The following is a 10,144-nucleotide window of genomic DNA, read 5'->3' as shown; positions in this document are numbered from 1 at the left end:
GGACTTAGGGCCCCTGATCAGGAGGCAGAGGCTCCGCGAAGCCAGACGCCTCGGGCCTGCGGTGCGGTGCAGAGAGCAGCCCAGTCGGAGGCCCGTGCATCGCCTCGGCAGCCCTGTGCCAGCAGGAGGGAGGCCAGACTCTGCGAGCGCCCGGCCTTGCTGAATTTTGTATGCATGCGCTTGAGTGGAAGGGATCAGTGAGGAAGATAAAGACAAGATTAGCTATATATTTATTCAAGATACTTGACCCCATATCCAAAGGTTTGCCACCATTTCTTAGAGCACTGCCAGCAGTGGTCCTCCTAATAGAGGAGGCAGTCCAACTTTGGCATAGAGTTTAACAGTCCCAATCTTCCTTGCTATCCTGGAACTTTTAAACAACCAGTTACACAAGTCGCTCTGAAACAGCATGGTAACTCAAACAAAGGACTATTATGTGAGAACTCCCAGCTCTCCTTGGCATTAAGTCCCTTAATCCTGCCACCTTTCTGCCAGTTGAACTTGGACCAGCTATAAATGAATGCATGACCCTGAAGGACCAACTGTTTGCTAGCAGACCTGATTGAAGTTAACATTTACTGATGGAAGAACCATTCATCGATGTCAAGGATGAGAGTCCTCAAGCTGGATATATAATTGAGGTGCTTCTACCTGAGCCTCTCCAACAAGGGTGATTTGCTCAGTTAGCTGAATTGTGCAATTTGGTGCAGTCCCTTATGTCAGAAGGAAAGAAAGTAAATATTTACACTGCCTCCAGGTATACTTTTGCTATTTTACATATTCCTAGAATGATTTACAGAGAAAGATGATTTTTAACTTCCAAAGGGATACAAATGTAACTATACTGTCTACCTAGAATGTACCAATAAATTAAATGACAAAACAAAACAAAACAAAAAACAACAAAGAAGGTATCCTTCAACTCCTGAGTGAAATTTGGAAGCTTAAGGAGGCAGCTGTTATACATCGTAAAGGACATCAACAAGGCACAGATATTATCTACCAGGAGAATTATAAAGCTGATGACACAGCAAAACTATTCTCAGAGTGGTTGCAGATAAACACTCTTGCTAGTGATGAGAGGTCGCAAGATGAATGCGCCCCTCAGAAGTGTACAGAGCCTTATAGAAGAAGCCACTTGATGCACTGCTAAGGAAAAGACATGGACACACAAGAGGAAGCCACCCAAGGACCCAATGGATTTTGGATGTTTGCCAGATGGCTGGATAATAGTACCTCCAAAACTTGCTTATTAATGGATAAGTAAACATCATGAGAACACCCATGTAGGGAAAACAACAATGTCACATCTTCAGAGTCAATACTATTATATACCTAACTTGGCCTCCTTCTGTGGTTCCATCTGATAAAGATGCCAAATGTGTTCTAGGACAGAACCACCACTAGACTGTACCCATCACCAGGAATACAGCACACAGGATTCTCTCAATTTGAAGACACACAGGTTGATTTTACTGAGCTTAGGCCTTGTAAATATCTCCTGGTGTTAGTCTGCACTTATTCAGGATAGGTAGAGGTATTTCACACAAGAACAAAACAGGCAAATGATATATGTCATACCCTGCTTAAAGAAATTATACCTAGATATAGAATACTCCTTCTGATAGGAAGAAATAATGTACCTGCTTTTGTAGCAGAAATAAACCAAAAGTTAGTAGATCTGAAAGATCAAATAGAAGCTACACAATGCCTACAAGATCCAGAGTTCAGGAAGAAATAATGAACCGAATCCTGAAGTCCACACTTACTTAATACCACTGGGAGACACAGCTTAACTGGGTAGATCTACTTCTGGTGGTGCTTCTCAAGGTACAAAGCTCACCTAGACCCACTGGTTTTATTCCAGTTAAGGTCCTATGTGGAGTCCCTTGCCCATCATTAGGGAGCTGGAGAAAAATTTAGGCATTTAGCAATAAATAGAAATGTCCCATTAGGAAAGACTTATACACAGTTATATAAATACACATCAGAAAGAGCAGCCATACTCACAGATACAACTGCACATACATATAATCCTGGTGACATGGTCTGGGAAAAGGACTGGAAGTAGGAACCCTCGTAGCCTTTGCGGTAGGGCCTTTACATGTTAGTTTTGACCACATCCACAGCTGTGAAGGTCTCCAAAATTCAGCCATGGATTCATCACTCCCAGGTCAAAAGGAAGTATCCTAATAATTCCTGGGAGGTGTTCCTCAATGAAGGGAACCCATTGAGAATTACTTTGAGGAGACAGCGCACTGAAAGAACTTGCTCCCATCACTCTGAAGGTTAATGGGTCAACACAAGGTGAAGATGTTAGAGGAGATGGCACCCTCAAAGTCCTGCACCTGTCACTCTGGAAACTGATGGGTCAAAGCCACAGCTAAAGCCAGGGATGAGTTATTGTCACATTGTTCAAAAGGGACCCCTGTTAACATTGTTATCTTTGTTGTCCTGATTGATATAGCATTCCTTTTTAACTTTGGCCTAATAACTGCTGTCCCAAAGGACTGGAATATCTTTGCATTGTATACTGGAACCTCATATCCATTTGCCTCTCTATCCTGTTAAGTGTAATCCTTAAGAGTTATAATAATGAATAATCTGGTCATTGGAATTTCAAGTACAATCGTGTGAGACTGATCCCCCTGTTAACATTAGTCAGTCCCATTGGGAACCTTCCCAGACGCACATTACACTATATTTTGATGCATGTCCAGAGAAGATTAATGGCCACTGGTGGTCAACATGCTGGACACACCTAAGCTGGTAGGACAAATACCAAAAGATATGGAAATATTTCTGTTCACAATGGAAACACACGGGGCATCTGGGTTTCATTTGCCTCTGTACTTATTACTGTGATTCCCTTGGTTCCTGTACCAGAGAATATCAAACCAGCCCCTGGCTTGGGCCTTCATCCTTGAGAGCCCTCCTGGTGCCACCAAACTGCTTACACAGAATTTATAATCCTACGGCATATATGAGTACAAAACCCAAATTGGATCCAAAACCATGATGGAAGTATCACATAAATAGGGGCTGGAGCCCACCAAGTCAATTACTTTCTATCAGAAAGGTGTGCATCCCTTCCCCTATCATTAAGACACTGAATCCTAAGCCCTCAGTGATCCCTTTTATCCCTGCTCTGAAGGCTAATACTATTGACCCTCCTCCCCAATGGCAGCTTAACTTGCTTCTAACCCAGTATGCATGGTTAATACCACCCACCAAATCTTTCAGACAGTAAACCCCTAGTTAGGAAATGATTGCTGGCTATGTATACCCCTCTCCAAATTACATTACTGAGCTTTAGGCCTAACTCTGGGAGAAATGACATTAAATATTTCAAAAACCCTGGAACAATTACTCTATCAACATAGAGTCATAGTGTATAGAAATTCATCCTGCTTTCAGGGAATGGCCATAAGGCCATGGCAGACTGTATCAGTGTTCGGCATGCCAAACAAGACGCAACTGTGATGCCATTAAGAGCCTTCTACATTTGTCATGATGGGGTGTATCATGCATTCCATGCCTGAGATATGGGACTGTGTGCCTTGGAATACCTGTTTCCAGACTTTGTTGTGTACTCCAGATCTATGGTCCTACCCAAGCACCATCTCACTGAGAGAAGCAGGACCCAATTATTCTACCTGTATTACCTGGGATAGCCATATCAGGCAGTGTGGCAATAAGTGAAACTGTACTTGGACTCAGCCAGAAACAATTTTCAGACCTGGGATACCAGTTTTGCTCAGAACTTGATGCAGGCCACCAGGCTTTGGATATCTCCAAAGACAAATAGACTCACTCACTGAGGTGGTATGGAGGAATAGGAAGGCCATTGATCTTCTCACTGTCAATGAAAGGAGAACTGGTACCCTCTTAAAGAAGGAATGTTGCTATCACACAAACAAGTTGGGAGTTGTCAAATAACCTGCCAGATGAGGGACTGACTAACCAGTCAATGGGAGCACTATAAAAACACTTTTAGCTGGTGGAATAATTTAAGTGACTGGAAGACATAGATTGTATCACTGATGGGATCCCTTTTTGGAATCCTTATGCTACTGAATGTTGGGCCCTGTTTCTTTAATTGGTGTCACAACACATAAATGCTATCAATATCCAAGAGTCTTACCAACTCATGATGATTTCATACTCATGTGCTTATATTTATACTAGTCAATGTGAACATATTACTGAGAGTTGAAGAATTAACTCAACTCAGATGAAAAGGGGAGGGAATGAAAGTGGGATTTTGTCTCCATGGTTCCAGCTGGACTTACTATAGAGAAATTCTCTACTTGAAATTTTCTTTGTTCAAAGTGTTCAAGTCTGTCCTGTCTCACATGCCTAGATAAGTCTGAGCCAATTCCACAGATGAGCCTGGCTGCTAACAAAATATGCGAACTCTGTAACTCTGTAACCAGTAAATGTATGCCTATAATCCTGTCACTCCCAAAGAGCATATCCTCCTTGGCCAAGGGCTGGATAGGGCCAGTCTCCTGTGTGCACATGCAGACAGGTCGACTGACTTTAAATAAAGCTTTACTTTCACGTTGTCTCCAAAGGTCCTGTTGTGCTTTCCATCTTCCAGGACTAGTGGCAATAAGCCATATCAATCAAATGGAAATTTTGCCATTTCAAGATCAGTGTACTTTATGCCATTCTTTTTTTTTTTTCATATCCATTTTCCCAGTCTTATATAGGGCTTGACTCCCAGTTCTAATTCCACTCATTTTAAAATGTATACATTAATTTGCTGTTCTGATTGTTCTTGGTGGTGAAAGAATAGGCACCTCACTTCAGTACAGCCTTTCATCTTATATTGAAAGTTTATGAAAGATTTTAAATGTTTGCCTTAGTTCAGTGAGAATATGATATGTTTTGGCATTTTGAATTGACATTTTAAAACATTTTTGATAGTATATTTGAAAACTAAGTACATTTTGGAGAATTGCTTTGCAATACTTGTGTTTCCCTTCTCCCCATCTTTTCATTCTCCCTTTTCCATAGTCCCTTCCATACATATCTCAAAAACAATCTGCCTCCATCTCCTACCATCTCTCCTATATTTAACTATATTTATATTTTGAGTTTCACACGTAGGAGAAAACATGCAATACTTAACATCCTATGCTTAGCTTATTTCACTTAACTGGTTCTGCTGTTTTGTATAAGGACTTGAATACAGGTACAGAGAAGTCAATTTGCAGTCATAGCAACATTGTTTCCAAAGGAGAATGAATGAATGAGGCAACATCTCCAGAAACTTCATGAAATGACTTTACCTGTTATTTTATACTTAACTTATGAAATATAAATTTATTTCTATATCATCGACTTTAGTCATTTCAGCTGAAACTGACCTAAATATTACAGTACTCTGCTTTGAAAACTTTTCAGGGCAAAGTCGTTTTAATGTATAGTGCACACTGCATGAAGGGTTTGCAAATGCTTAACTGTAGCCTTTTGTATCAAATCTCCATTGGATGAAACTTAATTTAAATGTTGAGATAGTTTTCCACATATTTTAACTTCTGTATTTTTTAAATTGTTAAGTCATGAGTAGATAACTAATCATATAAATAAAATAAATTATAATTTGGTAGGGATTATTTCACTTTATACTATTATCGACATTTCATTTACTTCTTTGGTAATTTACACCTATATAGTTATTATATTTAGTATTTTTAATTATTTTAAATTAACATAATGCTATTATTGTGGAAGGAATCAGTAAGTGACACAGAGAGGCGGCAGAATGGAAGTAAAATAATAAGTTTACTCATGGATAAGTTGATCGCACCTAATCCGTGCCTGGATCAAGGACACACTGGCTTACAACAACTCCTTTTATAGTGTTTTACAGCCTTGACTTCATGTGGGTGGTTACATTTCATTCTCACAGTTCAAATCACGGTCGCAAAATAGTTAATCTTTTCAACCCAGATGTAACGATTCTTTGAAGTTGGGGAGTTTACCTTTAAGATTCTCCTAGTTATCTATTCTAGTCCATACAGAGGGAGTGTTCAGGGTCATGGGAGTGAATGTTGGTAATGGTCCTTTTTAATCTTGACATATATGTGATTAGGTGGCTTCAGCCTCTTTGGAGCTCAAGACCTTGACGTGCCCTGTTATCTCAGGGTAAGACCAAATGACTCATTCAATAATTAGTGTCTTTGGTGCTTATTAGTTTTGAGCTAAACAAACAGACTCTTGTTAGACACAGCGGAAGCCCCTTTACATTGTAACAGTTGATAGGTTTTTGTTATTTATAAAAGTTTTACCTATCACTACAATCTAACGTGACTTAGAACATAACTTTTACAAGGCATGGGACAGGCATATTGGTTCTCAACGTACCAAAATAAAGCTTAATTTTAATTTTTTTGGAGGCAGAATCTCCCTTTGTACTTCAGGCTTGGCCCTGAACTCACTATGTAGCCAAGGCTGGCCTTGAACTTGCGGAGATCCTCCTGCGTCAGCCTCCAGAGTGCTAAAATTATAGGCCGGCACCAATACACCCAGATAAAGGTTAAAATATTGAAATAAAGCAAATATTTGGTTTTGATGCTTAAAGCTACCTTTAATTTAATTATCTTTTTCATGTATTACACTCCAGTTGCTTAATCATATTCAAATGAGGCAGTCACCTCACAAGTAGCTCTTATGATCTCAGACGTTCTATAGCCTGAAATTGGAGCTTCAACTTGAGGTTTATCTACCAGAACCTTACTTTGCCCTCACAACCAATGAGGCAATATGAAAACTCCACTTTGTTTCTATCAGTTCTGGGGATTGTTTTTAATACTGCTATGGTGGTAAGTTATAAATAATTGGAATTTATTTTTCCTAACTCCTTACTAAGATGTATTCGTCTTTACATTGTGCAGTTCTCTTTCATTTACATAATTTCCTGTTTTTTCTTTATGCTTGTGTTTCACCTAATCTTACAAATTTTCACTCATTATATCTTTATGAATAATTTTTTTATTCTCTTCTTCCCCTTTTCATTAAATAAGAGCCAAACTATGTAGAAATGACAAATCAAATGTCATTTATCATTTCACAATATATTGTTTTTCATGTCATGTTTACCTTTTCTCTCTGACCCTTTGTAGTGCCTGACTCTCAAAAGCAGTGGTTAAGCTCATTAGCCCCAATGATTGCCCCATTGTCTGTGTCCAGCAACAGACTATATATAGTGCCTATAGCTCAAACGTGGCAGGACAGGAGTCAGCGGTAGATCTTCTCCACAGTAAGCTGTCCGACTGAACGGTGAGTATAAGTTACAGTCAAAAGTGAAGTATCATATTTATGTCAGGTAGTTTAAAAATGTCTCACCAAACAAAATTATTCCACATTTTTCTTGTTTTAAACAAGAAATTGGTGGAGATAAGCAAAAAATGTCACCAAAAGTTTACTTCAAAATGACAGATGAAAAAGTAAGGGGAAGAACTATCTCTCCAGAGCTAACATAGGACATAAGGGGGGAAAGTAAAGAGAGAGAAAGAAAGATACATCCTTAGCTCCCATGACGAATCATGATAGCAAGTTCCTCATGATGTCTTATTTCTTTTATATCATCCAAATTTCATCAGAGCTCATGAGAAGTTCCTGAGAATTACGTGGCACTTTCTGGCATCTGAAATTGGCCAGTTGCACCTACATCTGTAGTGCTGCCTGGGATCTTATACTTGATAGATCCTACTTATTTCCCCAGATAGCTTTGCCACACTCTTACCTTCTATATCATTTATTCCAAGAGACATAAATCTGAAAAATCTTTAGGGGGAACTGAAAGACTGATAGTCTCCTGTCTTCTCTAATTATTTTAATCTGAAAGGGACTGTAGACACTATCAATTAGGGATTACTTACTGGCCAACTACGTTAGGCCATTGTGACTTGCTAATTAAGTTGAGGGAAGACAAATGTGTCAGAAAATAATGAAAAGACATAGTGACCAGCAAGCTGTGTCTTTTTTCTTTTTTTTTTTAAATATGGGGGATCAAACTCAGGACCTTGCACTTGCAAGGCAGGTGCATTGCCACTGAGCTAAATCCCAGGCCCAAGCTGCCTGCTTCATGGGAGAAAGAAGCTTTACTTATTAGCCGAGATGTGAGGAACAGGCCAGATTTCCATGTTTCCTATGCAGAAGACTGTTAGCAAGATTTTTAAAAATTGTTTATCATAAGCCAGGTGTGGGGGCTCACGCCTGTAATCTAGCACTCAGGAGGCTGAGGCAGGAGGATCGATGTGAGTTCAAGACCAGCCTGGTCTACATAGTGAGTTCCAGGTCAGTCTCAACTGCATAGTGAGACCCTGTCTCAAAAAGCAAATGAACAAAACAAAAAAATCGTTTATTCCACATACATTATTTTGTTTGAGCCTCACAATAGCCCTGTGAGGTAGATAGGGTTATGTACTACTGTTATGCCCATTTCACAGATGAAGAAACAGAGGTGGCTCAGTGAGGTGAGTAACTTGCATAAAATCACACAGCATATTAATTAATCGCTTCACGGGTTCTATACATTCTCTAAGACAAGCTGCTTGAATTAGGAAGCACCAAAAAGAGGGAGAAAGGGAAGTTTTATGAAGATTAAAAAAAAGGGCAGTGGTGATTGATGAGATGTTTTTCCCCTCTAATTCTTTTGCTGTAGTCTCACCTTCTTTTGCGTACTCTCAAATGCATTTTCTTTGAGGGGATTTCCAGAATACCATTGACATGGTGGCCTGGGGCAGCTGTCACAGAGATTCCTGGGTCCTACTGTGGAGAGGAAAAGGCCTTTATTGCTTGAAGGACCTGGCCTTTCCCATGGACCAGCATATAGGTTCCCTACTCGCAGGCTGTCACTGTGGGAAGCTCCCTGTTTGGTCTACCTTCTGTGGTTGCCTGTGTCATCAGGCTTCCCTGGTCTGTCCGAAGTCCTCTCTCCCCTGAGGAAGCCATATTCCCTCCAGAAATGAATGGTAATATGCAGTTTGGAGGCCTGCAAGGCTCATCACCTGCTGGGAAGTGGTGGCTTGGACTCTTAGTTCTGTGTCACACCCCAAGGAGTCCCACAGACTACTCAGGAGAGACAACACCACAGGAGAAGGCCACCCTCTTGAGAGAAGTATCTTAGGGGCTGGGCACTTATTCCAAGGGCAGCATGATTGTTCAGGCACCATGCATGGGTTCCTTGCTGCCAAATGCTTCTCATGACCCTCTCTTTCCTCTGGATCTCCTCAGGCAGTGAATCATCTCCCAAATGAAAATGGTCAAAAGGCATGCTGAACCATGACTGATGTGGAACGTAGATGAAATGGGGATGGAGTCACAAATAGAGCAACAGCATAACCAAAGCAGATTTACAGGGTATGGAAAGGACCTAATTCTGGTTCCAGATACAGATCCCAAATGGGGAATCCAAATTCTGAGTCATAATATTTTTCAGAGTAAGTGCCTGATCTCTCAAAGTGACTATTTTGAAAGCAAAGATACGTATTTGGATGAGAAGGAAGGTATGAAACCAAGATCTAGCATATAGAAATGGCAGGACAAAGTTTTGCTTCATACAGGAAGAACTTTCTAAGTCAGCACCATCCAACCGTGGCAGTGGGGACAGTGAGCTGCTCGTTCCCAGAGGTATGCAAATAGTCTTAGGAGATCCCCTGGAGGTACGCAAGCTGAGGTACTCATCTCTAAATGTGCTGAGGTCTCCTGCGGGCTGGGATAGCTAAGCAGCCACTGGATTATTTTCCAACCTCAAGAATCTATAATATTTTTGTTTAAAAGTAACTGTTTCAGTAATACCTCAGATTTTCAGGAAAAGGACTGCAAAAGTCAAGTAACAGGCCTAGATAATGAAGTACCTTTCATCACACTGGCTCCAGGTACTTTCACACCTTTGTGACACAGCAGCCCATTTGAAAGCCAGAAATCCCCAGATTTGGCCCTATCAAGAGAGAAATCCCTAGTAGATGCTCTCTCTTCTAGGCTCAACTCTTTCCCTGAAAGGGGGCCACTAAAGAGCTCTGAGAATACACTGCACTCTAAGCCAGGTAAATACAGCCAACCCTGGGCAAATAAGCCCAAGGTCCTGATGACATCCCAGAGAGGGAAGAGTAAGTGTGAAGGGATCTCC

The sequence above is a fragment of the Fukomys damarensis genome, unplaced genomic scaffold, assembly GCF_012274545.1.
Source record: "Fukomys damarensis isolate Sample0158 unplaced genomic scaffold, DMR_v1.0_HiC HiC_scaffold_42, whole genome shotgun sequence".
NCBI classification, from domain to species: domain Eukaryota; kingdom Metazoa; phylum Chordata; class Mammalia; order Rodentia; family Bathyergidae; genus Fukomys; species Fukomys damarensis.
Note: the sequence above shows the minus strand (reverse complement) of the source record.